General features: G+C 35.2%; 1 pseudogene; it reads left to right on the forward strand.

Annotated features, from left to right (window-relative positions):
* The window catches only part of LOC125262604, a 66,259-nt pseudogene extending 62,025 nt beyond the window's left edge, over positions 1-4,234 (forward strand).
* The last annotated feature ends 8,742 nt before the right edge of the window (positions 4,235-12,976 follow it).

Raw genomic sequence — 12,976 nt, forward strand, 5'->3', positions numbered from 1 at the left:
ATTTGCTGCTAAAAGTGTGTAGATATTTACCAATTTCATATTTTGCTAATTCCCAGTCACTGCAAAAAATTGTTTTATTTATTTGCTTTTTTTCCAATAATTTGTGATTATAAAATTAACTTTTTCTTTAATTTAATATAATTAAGCAATGAATATTCAGTTTCCAATATGAAGTAGTTCTATGCAAATTAGCAGTAACTGAAAAAGGAAAGCAAATAGAGATGCATTTGTTAGAAGATGAATTTGAATCTGTAGAGAGATAAGCATTGCTGATATTAGTGTTTATTGACTGATCTGATCTCAGTTTGATGTTTTTATTCCTCAGACTCTGTTCACGGTTGTGATTCAGTTGAAGCTGTGATCCGATTGGTCGTCACTGCTCTGATGGGCGTGGCTGCAGCGGCTGCTGTTGTTGTTCTGGTTTATGACATCAGATCCAGAAGAGCTGAACTGGATCAAGCTCATCAGAAACCTAAATTATGTTGTCATTTCCCATATATCTATGTCAATCTTCATTTATATTCATTTATTTTTAATGCCTTTATACAGTATATTCATCTGCTGGTATCGATGTTTGTTTATAGGCGGCTCATTTCCACCCTACAGAAGATCATTCTTCCTTTTTACTTTTTTTTTTTTTTTTACTTTTTTAAAAACATTTTTTTTTACAACCTCATCTTTCATATTTGATTGTGGTCTTTAAACACTTAAAGGATCTTGTGTGTCTTTCAGGGTTATTATTGTTCAGTCAGAGCTGGTTAATGGTGTTCAGATCAGACGTCTCTAATAGTAATAATGAAGCTCCTCTACTGGCTGAACACAAACACACTGAAATATAATAGCTGTCCATCTTTGCTTTTTTTTCAGTGACAGATTTAAAAAAAAAAAAAAAAAAAAAAAAAAAAAACATTGAAAGGCTTTATTGTTTATGTTTCTCTCAGATGAATGCTGTATATTTGTCATATGTATTTGCTTGCCTTTATAAATAAAGTTTCTCAGTCTGAGGTTCAAGAGTTTCTCCATGTTTCATTATATGTCTATGACGCCCCCTGGAGGACAATAAACAGCTTTGCATTATTAAAACATTATTTAATAAATTATTTGTAAATGTTTACATTAATATCAAGCTCATACACCGAAAACATTTTTATATTTTTAAAATTATTATTAAATATTTATTATTAAAGATTTAAAGAAGTCTTAAAGATTTTCTGGCATAAACTGCATATATACATCTAAAACATATGACTATTTATTTACATAAATGTACTGAAACACACATTAATGTAGTGAGTTTGTCTCCCCATATGAGCTCTTTTCACAGTGTTCTCAGTGTTTTCTTGTTAAAGTAAGGAAGGGTTCATCTTCAGTTTTTCTTCTCTGGCCTCAACCACAGCATGAGCCTTTTTTCAGCGGTCGGGCCAATCTCCTTTTCTGAAAGCAGCATTCGCATGAACACTAGATTGTTCACATTATATTATGTTGAGTTTCAATCCACAGTCTACGAGTCTCTGCTAGATTCATGTGTTCTCTGATCAAGTGTCTCTTGGTTTATAGCAAGTATATTAATATCATCAGAGATATTTTCACTCCCTCAATACCTGTGAGAGCTGATGTGACTTCATGATGGTTTTGCTCTCTGATCGACGACACACTCTCTTGTATCCATACCCAGATAGCAAGCGATGAAATTAAACATTTTCATGTCCAGGTGGACACGTTATGTTTTATGGTATTAGATAAGCCTTATAAAATGAGGAAAAGAGAGAGAAGTTTGTGACCTCCAAGAAAATGGTGTCACTTCTAGCAAGTCATGTGATTTTCTTAACATTTTAAAGGGTAACAGGGTGGACTGGAGTTTGAGCAACATTACCTAATTTAATGGTTTTACACATTAAAAAAATATTTATCACAATCAATTGTGTTATATGTCAAAGATAATAAGTGAATGTATATGCTAATACTCAAAATTGCTAATTTAGAAATGTACGCTTTATTTGAAGTGAAGAAAATGTGATTAGGGGAATTTGTCAAGTGCTTCATAAAGTATTTATTATCATTTTTTAGACAATTGTTTAGTTTAGTAATCTTTATGACTTTGGTTAATGGAGTAAAACTATGCATGAACAATGTAGCATTAAAGTTGAGTGATATTTTATGTCAAATATGCATTATTGTTATTGTATACTGTAAGGAATGACCCATCAGGCGTAACGCTTCTGAGAAGCTGTGATCTGATTGGTCCTCTCTGCTCTGGTGGGCGGGGCTGCTGTAGTTCTGGTTTATGACATCAGATCCAGAAGAGCTGAGCAGGATTTTTGATTACAGATTTTTAATGTCTTTCTATATTCCTCTTCCTCAAAGAGTGAAATCTGAAGCTGCATCAGTGCTGTATGGAGTCAGCTTGAACTGAGCAACAGACTGTAAAAACATTTTAGGATCATGAAATAATATAAATGTTAACTGAATTAAAAATTAAACGTGAAAAACATTTTATTTCAGCTAGTTGACAACGGAACATTTCTCATTTTTATTTAGTTTATCTTGATGTACTAAAATAACTAAAACTCATAATAAAAATTAACAAAAACATCAGAGGGCCTATAAAAACAAAAACTAACAATAACAAAAAAAAAATTACTAAAACTTTACAATTAAAAAATAAAAATAATAACGGGTTCAAAACATTATACAAATATAATAATATCTCAGTGATACTGAAATAACACTGGTTTGAGTCACATGATCTCATGACAAGATTTAAAAGTTCAATCTTCTCAACTTCACGGGACACTTTTGAAAATAACACCATTGAACGGGAAGTTGCAGCCTGAAGCTTAAAGTGACACTTCAGAGTGTGAAAATATCAGAAAAAAACAAGCAAACAAACAAACAAACACTGATGGTCACACACACATCAGGACTGACTGTGCAGTTATTTTAGAGGAAGAGTTTCACAACACTTTACTGAAAACCCTTTCTCTCATCAGCGCGTCTGTCATTTATTACTGATCCAGTTTTGAAGAGTTTGTCTTTTCATATTTGTGGATTAAAACTGATGAAGAAAATGTTTCTGAAATTAGTTTTTCTCTGTTTGTGTTTGTGGCGTCTGGATGGTGAGTTTAAATGTGTTTTTATGACTTCAGCTGTTTCTGTTCTGATGTGATAAATTACTGATTATAAAATTAGTCAGAGAAGATTAAAATTCACTTTTTCTCATATAGAAATAATTAAACTGACTTTACTGTCATCAAATTTGAATTGAGTCTATATTCAGTTGTTCAGGATAGATTCAATAAATAAACATAAATATGAAGCTCAGATAATCAACAGCATTAGTAAAGTGTCTTTTTATAGTTATTGTTCCACATCTATTTTTCATTCATCATCATTTGTTTTTGTAGTTCTGCAGAACATTAACTTATTAACACATTTAATGAATGAAAGTATTTTAGTGAAGCTTCATCAAACCAACAAGAATGATTTTAAAGCTTTAATCTGTGAAAAAATCTGTTCTTCAGGAGTGTTTGGTGATGATGAAGTGATTGTGAATAGAGGAGATTCAGTCACTCTAAACTCTCGTCTTACTGAAATGAAGGATGATGATGAGATTCAGTGGAGGTTTGAAGACACTTTAATAGCTGAAATCAATGTAACGGTCGACAGATTCACTGTATATGATGATGTTCTTGATGGGAGATTCAGAGACAGACTGAAGCTGGACAATCAAACTGGATCTCTGACCATCACAAACATCACAACTGAACATGAAGGACCTTATGAACTAATGATCAACAGTGTGAGAAAGAGTTTTCGTCTCAGTGTCATTGGTGAGTTAAATATTTTTTTCACCTGTTTTATATTTTAATCAGCATGAAGATTCAATTATTAATCCAAACTCCATTTTGCTTCAGTTTAATGATGATATTCATTTACAATTTAAACATCAAACAATTTACTTCTGTAAATTACTGTCTTAATCTGTGTTGAACCCTGTTTCTGTTTGTTCTCCATGTGTGTGTTTGATGATACAGTTAAAATATCAGTGAATAAAGGAGATTCAGTCACTTCTGAACTCTGATCTTACTGAAATAAAGGATGATGATCTGATTCAGTGGACGTTTAAAAACACAAACACTTTAATAGCTGAAATCAATAAATGGGAGGACAGATTCACTGTATATGATGATGTTCTTGATGGGAGATTCAGAGACAGACTGAAACTGGACAATCAAACTGGATCTCTGACCATCACAGACATCACAACTGAACATGCTGGAGTTTATCAACTCATTAGAAATATATATATTCTCACTGTCCTTGGTGAGTTAAAAAAAATGCTTTCACCTGTTTTTTAATGACAAAATTGAAATTATTTCATACACCATTTCGTTGTTGTTTATGATATTGCTTATTTTAAAATTTAAAATATTTAGTTTTGTTAATCATTGTTATGTAACAGCATTAATGTGACAAACCCTGTTTCTGTTTGTTCTTCATGTGTGTTTGATGATTCAGATGAAGTGAAGGAAGTGTCAGTGAAGGAGGGAGATTCAGTCACTCTAAACTCTGATCTTACTGAAATGACGGGTGGTGATGAGATTCTCTGGTGGTTTGGAAACAGTATAATAGCTTTCATCAATAAACAGGACGACAGATTCACTGTATATGATGATGTTCTTGATGGGAGATTCAGAGACAGACTGAAGCTGGACAATCAAACTGGATCTCTGACCATCACAAACATCACAACTGAACATACTGGAGTTTATGAACTAATGATGTTTTCACCAGAATTCTCATTTAAAACATTCAGAGTTTCTGTCTATAGTGAGTAGAGATCATTTGTCCTGTCCATCAAATATTCTTATTGACTGTTTACATATTGAATTACTGAATAATTTAATAGTTTTGAGGTGAGAGACCGTAAAAATAAGTCTGTTAATTCAGAAATATTAGTTGATGTCAGCGCTGATATTAGTGTTTATTGACTGATCTGATCTCAGTTTGATGTTTTTATTCCTCAGTCTCTGTCCACTGTTGTGGTCCTACTGAAGCTGTGATCCGATTGGTCCTCTCTGCTCTGGTGGGCGTGGCTACTGTCATTCTTCTGGTTTATGACATCAGATCCAGAAGAGCTGAACAAGATCAAGAACAGATTCACACATCAGGAAACTAAATGATGTAATTTCTCATAACTATTTCAATCATTTATTCTATTGTCTTCATATTCATCTGCTGGTATTGATGTTCATTTATCTGTGGCTCATTTTCACCCTAGATGATTATTTGTGAACAAAAAGCAACAAATATTTGTCATGAAAAATATACTGAAGGTACCAAAGATCACTTTGCTCATACTAGATTAGTTAGTTTAACATGCTTTCCTTTTTTTAATCTTTTTTTTTATTTTTTAACATGCTAATCTTTCATATTAGATTGTGGTCTTTAAACACTTAAAGGATCTTGTGTGTCTTTCAGGGTTATTATTGTTCAGTCAGAGCTGGTTAATGGTGTTCAGATCAGACGTCTCTAATAGTAATAATGAAGCTCCTCTACTGGCTGAACGTAAATACACTGAAATATAACAGCTCTCTATTTTGCTTTTTTTCAGTGACAGATTTTTTTTTAAAAATAGAAAAGCTTTATTGTTTATGTTTCTCTCAGATGAGATGCTGTATATTTGTCATATGTATTTGCTTGCCTTTATAAATAAAGTTTCTCAGTCTGAGGTTCAAGAGTCTCTCCATGTTTCATTATATGTCTATGACGCCCCCTGGAGGACAATAAACAGCTTTGCATTATTAAAACATAATTTAATACTTTGTGTAAAAGTTTACATGATTATCAAACTCATTCTTCTTATAGCCTACCACTGAAAACATAATTTTATATATATATTTTTTTATTATTAAATTATAAAATTATTATAAAATTATTTTATAATAATTTTTAATTATTAAATGCTTATTTTTGTATGTCTAAAAGATTTTCAGGCATAAACTACTTCTAAAACAGAATAACATATATAAATATAATGAGTTTGTTTCCACATATGAGCTCTTTTCACGCTTTCAGGGTTCCAGTGTTTCTTTCCAAAGAAGTATCTTTCCAAAATAGGAAAAATAAACAGAGAGATTAAAAGATGTCAAAATTACCGTCACTCCCACAGCCGGTAAAAGCGTTAACATTTTTTTTTTAATGCCAGTGTAATATAACGCAAAGTATAGTGCTATAAATGTGCATAAAATTCTTAAAAATACATAAACTTTGATAGATGTTACCCACTGAGCAAATTAGGTCCAGAAGACGTCTTTTTGAGGTCTTGTCTCAGGTTGAAAAGACGTCCACTGAGGGGCCAGAATGAAAGTTTTTATGACGTCTTTTTTTGACGTCTTCTGAACATCCGATATAGACGAACACACAGAATCCTTCCAAGGAGAAAATCACAATTTTTAAGCCACCATCGTGGAGATGAGCGTTTGCTTTAGTTGGGCTCTTGACCCTTGACTTTTTATATTAGATTTTGTTTGGGCTGTTGTAACAGCTAGTCAAGCAAAGAAAAAAGATTATCAGGTGGTGGTTATGCTTTCACATAATCATTATTTTACCTGAATCCCTGAGCTCATTTAAAGCCCAATCTCTGAGTTGGATTTACAGTTGTTGATTAAAGCAGCACTGTGATTCTACAGCAGAGGATCTGCTTTTATAATATGATTCAAAAAAATTCAGAAATGGTGTGCTGAACAAATAAGAAAAAAGTTTTCTTTAATTTTAGGCACACACAGACATCAAGGATCATCCTGTGAATCTCAACAGTGGTGACCATCAAAAAGCATGTTGCAGTGCATTCTGGGAGCCACCAATCAAAATTCACACATGGCTCCCATCATGCATTGCTTCATGAATAAATTATGAGCTTAATTGTCTTAGTAATTTCCTTTCCATTCTCACTATTTTATTTTTTTTTCTGTTTCTGACTTTTTAGTAGCTTGTTTTCTAATGTTCAGAGTTGATCTGTTGATCAGAATATGTTGCTTGTCACCGTCGTTGAGATTCACAGGCTGATTCTTGATATCTGTGTGTGCCTAAAAGAAAGATTTTTTTTTTTTTTTAATCAGAACACCTTATGTGAAATCCTTAAGATTATATTGATAAAGCTGATCTTGTGCTGTAGAATCACAGTGCTGCTGTAATCAATAATGTAAATCTAACTCAGAGATTGAGCTCTAAACGAGTTCAGTGATTCAGATCAAATAATGATTATATAAAAACATAACCAACATCTGATCATCTTTTCTCTTTGCTTGGCTGGCTGTTATGATTCAGTTAACTGCCCAAACAAACTCTAATATTAATAAGGCAAGGGTCAAGAGCCCAACTAAAGCAAACACTCATCTCCACGATGGTGGCTTAAAAATTGTGATTTTCTCCTTTGGTGATTCTGCTTGTTCGTCTATATCGGATGTTCAGAAGACGTCAAAAAAAGACGTCATAAAAACTTTCGTTCTGGCCCCTCAGTGGACGTCTTTTCAACCTGAGACAAGACCTCAAAAAGACGTCTTCTGGACCTAATTTGCTCAGTGGGTTAATAACTGTGGAAGCGCATCATCACAATATGTAAATGTTTCTCATCTCCAGCAGGAGGCGCTCGGTGCTTCACAGTCTTTTTGGTCTTACTGGAGACACTGGTGCACTAAAATGTTGAGTATTTTTAGTCTCTTTTTTCAACCCTTGTCTGCATAGTGGATGTAGTCATGTGTGCAAGCCACTGTGGTGAACAGGTTACATATAGACGTGTACTTGTTCTGGGTAATAAACACGTGAACTTAAACTTAGCAGATATAACATCAACAGAGCTGTCCAGTTTGGCTTGAATTCTGATGGACTGGAAAAGCAGCGCAGTCAGAGCTAATGGACGGAGTAGTCCCGGAGGAGCCAGCGTTTCCATTAAGTTGCATTAATGCGGTCAGGAGAGACTCACGCGGCTCATCTCTTCATATCCCGTTTCAGACTCGCTCCGGCTCTCTGAAAGCCATGCAGGCAGGGACGGCACCCTTTATCTGATATTTAGAGTTTGGACTCCAAATGAAAGTGCCACTGTCTCATTACCTCCGCTGACCCATACGCACAGAGCATGTCCAACATCCCCTCTAGCCTTTCTGCTTCCTTAAACCGGGGAAGATCTGTGTCGTCCATTAGCAGAACAGATCAATTTCATCGGGTCCAGAAGGTTGACCTGAACTCTTTATAGTTCTCCTTCCTCTGCTGAACACAAGAGCTCGTGTTTGACAGCTTGCAAACTGTCTGTTTATTGTTCTGAGGGCTGCAGAGTAACGGTAATGTTCTGTCCAGGAAAATATTGTGAAGTGGTGCATACGATATTGTCTCGGAAGTGCTTAATGGGTTTCAAAATGTTTGGAAAATGTAAATGTGGCTAAACATCTCTAGTCTAATATCTTGTTTACCATTATAGTTTGGTTTGGAGGTTAATGGCGATTTGCCATTAATAACAATTGTGTCAATCAATTGTGCATGCAAAAAATATATATTACATTAGGCCTATATAGCCTACATGGTTAGTCCATGTGAAAAACGTGATGTGTTTTTGTTGTGATGCTGCAATGATGTGGCTGACCAAAGCTCTTTTGAAACATACCGGTTATAATTGCAGTTCTTGTGCGTCACAAAAGTGGCACAATGGTTTATTATCTTTAATCTAACGTGATAACCAAGCTAAAAGGAAACTTAACTAGTGTGATGAACAAACGTTCTACTAGTAACCATATTAGAACATTTGTTCAAAATTACCTGGTATTTAATAACATTCTCAGAATTTTAGCACATAAATGTGATTTATACATCGTGCATGGAATGTTAGAAGTTCATCTTCACTCGAGGAAAAAAAAAAAAAAAATTTCCACTGCTGTTAGTTTCACTCAAAACCATCCTTGTTCACATTATTTAAAATCTCATGTAACTACATGAACTTAATTTAACTGAGTTGTTTCTGCTAAAATGAATATTGTCAGCTTTACTTAAAGCTGCTGTCCGCGATTTTTGGCCCTCTAGCGGTTAATAAACAGAACTGTAAGCGTCTTGCGGAAGAACATTGTAGCCGGAGCTTCTTTTCTCCATGTATGTCTATGGCGAGTCACGCAGTGACTGTGATACTCTGCAGTGAGTCCTACCAGTCCGGTCTGAAATAGTCTGAATATAAACACCTATTATAAGTGTACCATAATGATTAAGGTAAGACAAAAACACGGTTTGGAAAATGGATTCATGTTGTATATTCTCATTATATAATTTTTGTAAATTTTTAACAAAAAAAAGTTGTGGACTGCAGCTTTAATAAGTGCTTGTTCAGTCAACTTAACATTGCTGAGTGAAACGCACAAATTAATGTTGGCATAACTAACTGAGCAGTGGATCCGTAAATCCCGGCATGATTTTTTAAACATTAAAGGGTTAGTTCACCCAAAAATGAAAATGCTGTTATTAATTACTCACCTTTGTGTCGTTCCATATCCATAAGACCTTTGTTCATCTTCGGAGCACAAATTAAGATCTTTTTGGTGAAGTCTGTGAGGTTTCTGTCTCTCCAAAGAGATCCAACACAACTACCACTCCAAGGTCCAGAAAGGTAGGAAAAAGACATCATTAAAGTACATCATGTGACTCCAGTGGCTTAAACACAATTTTATGAAACGACGTGAGTGCTTTGTGCAACAAAAAAATAATATTTTACCACTTTATTTACAAAATAATATTATACAAAGCATGTTCACGCAACAATGCCAGCTCTTGCATGAACACAACATGCATGCTTTGTGAAGCTCTTGTGAAAATTGAGTTTGGCCACTGGAGTCACATGATGTTCTTTAATGATGTCTTTTTCCTACCTTTCTGGACCCTGGCGTGTTAGTTGCACTGAATCCCTATGGAGAGAGAAACCTCTCAGATTTCATCAAAAATATCTTAATTTGTGTTCTGAAGATGAACTTATGGATGTGGAACGACATGGGTGAGTAATAAATGACAGAATTTTCATTTCTGCGTGAACTAACCCTTTAATACATACTGCTTATTTCAGAACGTTCAGAGAACCATAATGTTTGCAAAATGATAACAATATCTTCATTTTTTCGCTAACGGTTGTATAACCAACAAAAATGTTTTTAAAACATGTAAAAAAAAAAAAAACTGGACATTTTGAACATTGAGAGAACATTCCGAAGTAATGTTTTCAAAACATTCTTAGAACCTTTTTTTTTTTTTTTTTTTTTTTTTTTAAAGGGAAAGCACTGGCCAAGCATCAAAACAGATTTCAGCAAGTCAGAGGTATGTGTGTGGGCTCGGCAGTTACTGTAATAATAACATCTTTAATATACTGCAATTAAACTCCCACTATGGCTCTGAAAGAATCCATTTACTCTAAAAGAGCAAAGAGCAGGATGTGATGTCTGTGGTCTGCCTTTTAATATAAAAACGCTTCAGGCCTGACATTAAATCAGTGTATGACCTTTAGAGCGACAAACAGAAGATACACTACAGAAATTCGAACTTTGTGCGTATGACACAGATGTATTATGATGCATCAAAACTGTTCTGATTTAATCTGGCTGTTGTGCAACACATTTTTCTTGCGTAGTACTAAATGGAACGAAATATTGTAAACAATGAGTACGGGTTTTGTTTCACTTCACTTTTCAGAAGAAAACAATGATAAAACAGGCTACTTCTGCAAAATGTCACGATATTCCACTAAAATAACCTTGTCGGCACGCAATTGTGTCACAATAAATTTTATCAGTGCTGCACTTATGTTTCTTGAAAGCAATCGTTGTGTTTGGTTCACTGGAATACTTTGTGGTTGTTCTCGCTGAACGACATTTACTGAATAAAAGGGTGCATTTTGTTCGCTGTACGTCAATCTAATTCTACAAAAACAGAAAGAATGATCCCAAAGGATAATGAGACTTGTTTTTGGTGTGTTTTTCAATTAATCTATAAGACTTTTGCATTCATAATGCACAAAAACTTGTGCTTGCACCAACTGGTGTATATGGTTGCAGTTCTGACAGGTTTACTGAAAAGAAGAAAAAAAATCAGAAAGTGAATCTTTCTGGTGAACTGCTTGAATGAAAGCAGTTCACTTTTTGCAACTCAAAGTTTCTGCATAAACAATTTATAGAATGAATAGCACATATCTAATCCATGGTTTTTATTTTCATGTTTCAGCACAGAGAAAGTAGGACTGGAATACATTTTGCTGGGCCCTCGAGTCTCGATACTTTTTGCATTTGTTTGTGATTTAGTTATGAATCATGGCAAGATGTGCATAAAGATAATATTCTCATCGTCTTCAAGCCAAGGTTTTCTTTTGTTTTCAAGGTGTTGGCTCATATTAACTGTGATTTAAGCAGCTTGAAATAAAAGATTCTTTTGTAATCAGTTTAACCAAATTCATAAAAATACACAAGATGGAGAGGATCTTGATCCATTTAGCTTCAGGGCAAAAAAAGAATTAAATACCTTATTTAAATCACACCATCAGATTTTAATTAGTGGCCATGAGTTCTGGACTACCTGAGGATTTGGAGACATCAGGAAGTGTTTGTACATTGTTGATATGCTGTCAGTGATCCAGACACAAATCTGGAAAGCTCTACACAGGAAATGAAGAAACAACATAGCCACAAGTGATAAAAAAGAGCCCGGTTGCCAGATTGCCGCCTGTGTACAAATAGAACAAATTATTCTCTTATAGATATATAAGGCAACTCTAGATTAATGTCGAGTTTAAAGGTCTCACCAAGGTCAGGCTGTTAACAAAGCAGAGAAGTGCTTTCCTAAACATCTAACACTTTTTTCAGTGTTTAGAGGACAAGATTGTAATTGAGAAATAATCTACATCCGCATTAAAACTGCAACACAGTTCTTAAAGTGGTAATGTCAAGCGTCTCCCTTGAGCAATGGCTGCAGACAGCATTAGCGTCTCATCCAGAGCGGCTCTATTCTCCGCTGCCGTGTCTCAGCGTCTGGTCTTGATGGATTGCCTGTGCGAATGATGGAGCGGTGAGGGAGAGATGATGAATTGGCCATGTCTAGACTGCTTCTAAAGGCGGAGGGGGCTTGAAGTACACACCACCCAGCAGAACAGGCAAAACAATGATCTCAGATCAGCTGCGGTGAGGTATGTGTCAGGAAGCAATGTGATCAACCACTGCACCATCCTACTGAAGGGTGTTGCATATGCCACTAAAGTCTGGATGTCCACAGGCGTCTTTTTGAATGGGATTACCATGCCACCTGTCCTCACCATCCAGGATCGGACTTTGATGTGAGCACAGGGTTAGCTGCCAGATGTGGAGGCCCATCTGTGGTCTGGAGCCTCCAGTGCAAGCAGTCTTTTAGGATTTTATGCTCATCTGCTCAAAGATGCACGTAACCACAGATGTCATCGTTCTGAATCAAGCTCTCTCAGCTTCACCGCATATGCATCATTCACATTATATAGTTAAAAGATAGACAAACAGAAAGAAAATGAAGGGAGTAACAGACCAGAGTTTGTTGCAAGTTTGATGGGAGGTGGTCAGTTTATAGGGCTGGGAGAATAAATCGATTCATCATGATTTGTGGATCGATTCTAAGATTTTCCCAATGCATTGTGATTCTCTCCTGAATCGATTCTGAGCTTAGTTTTTAACAGCTGATGGCGCTCTAGGCTACTTTTTAACCGCACGCTCAAATGCTGATGAAGAAGAGCACTCGTGCATTTCGGCTATTTACCTGCACCTCAGAATGCTTTTATGATGCAAGATTAATATAAACAGCCCACTGCAAACACCCTTGTAATTCAAGTGGTGTGTGTAATGAATTGGAAGAGAGCAGAATACGGCTTTTTCTAAAGCACGTAATGCCATCTGCTGTTAAAAACTAAGCTCAGAATTGATTCGAGAGACAATCAGGA

Source organism: Megalobrama amblycephala, linkage group LG2, assembly GCF_018812025.1.
Source record: "Megalobrama amblycephala isolate DHTTF-2021 linkage group LG2, ASM1881202v1, whole genome shotgun sequence".
In the NCBI taxonomy this organism is placed as follows: Eukaryota; Metazoa; Chordata; class Actinopteri; order Cypriniformes; family Xenocyprididae; genus Megalobrama; species Megalobrama amblycephala.